Genomic DNA, 535 nt, shown 5'->3' on the forward strand with positions numbered 1-535 from the left:
GTTGGGACACACAGGCCTCACCCCGCCATCGCCCACACCTGCGAGTACACGCCACTGCCGCACGCACGCACATATGGGTGTGCAAAGCAACACGAGTGTGGGGTGCCAGCGGCACCGGGAGCATGAGCGTTCAGCCAGCACCACAGGCACAAGCAGGCCCCAGAAATGCCGTCACTCGTGAGCAGGCGCACTCATGCTTGTACATGGGCACACATGCGTGTGCACCAGCACAGACACATGCCAGGACCCCCATGCAGTCAAGCCCAGCCCCGCGGCGCCACGGCGCCCAGCCAAGCTCCTCCTTTCACTCGCTGCATTTCTACGTTACAGACATGCACACGTGTGTGTATGTGTGTGTGTACACGCATGTGCATGCGTGCCCCTCTCTGGGCCGGGCCCCGCAGACTAGGCCCCCGGGCAGGAGCTGGGCCTCAGCCTCTCCCCCTCAGTGGTGAATGTCCTGGGGGGGCCAGAGGGGCACGGCCATGAGGGACCCATCTGCACCTCTCAGCAGAAGGGGAAACTGAGTCACGGT

This window comes from Crocodylus porosus, unplaced genomic scaffold, assembly GCF_001723895.1.
Source record: "Crocodylus porosus isolate Cpor-Errol unplaced genomic scaffold, CroPor_comp1, whole genome shotgun sequence".
NCBI classification, from domain to species: domain Eukaryota; kingdom Metazoa; phylum Chordata; order Crocodylia; family Crocodylidae; genus Crocodylus; species Crocodylus porosus.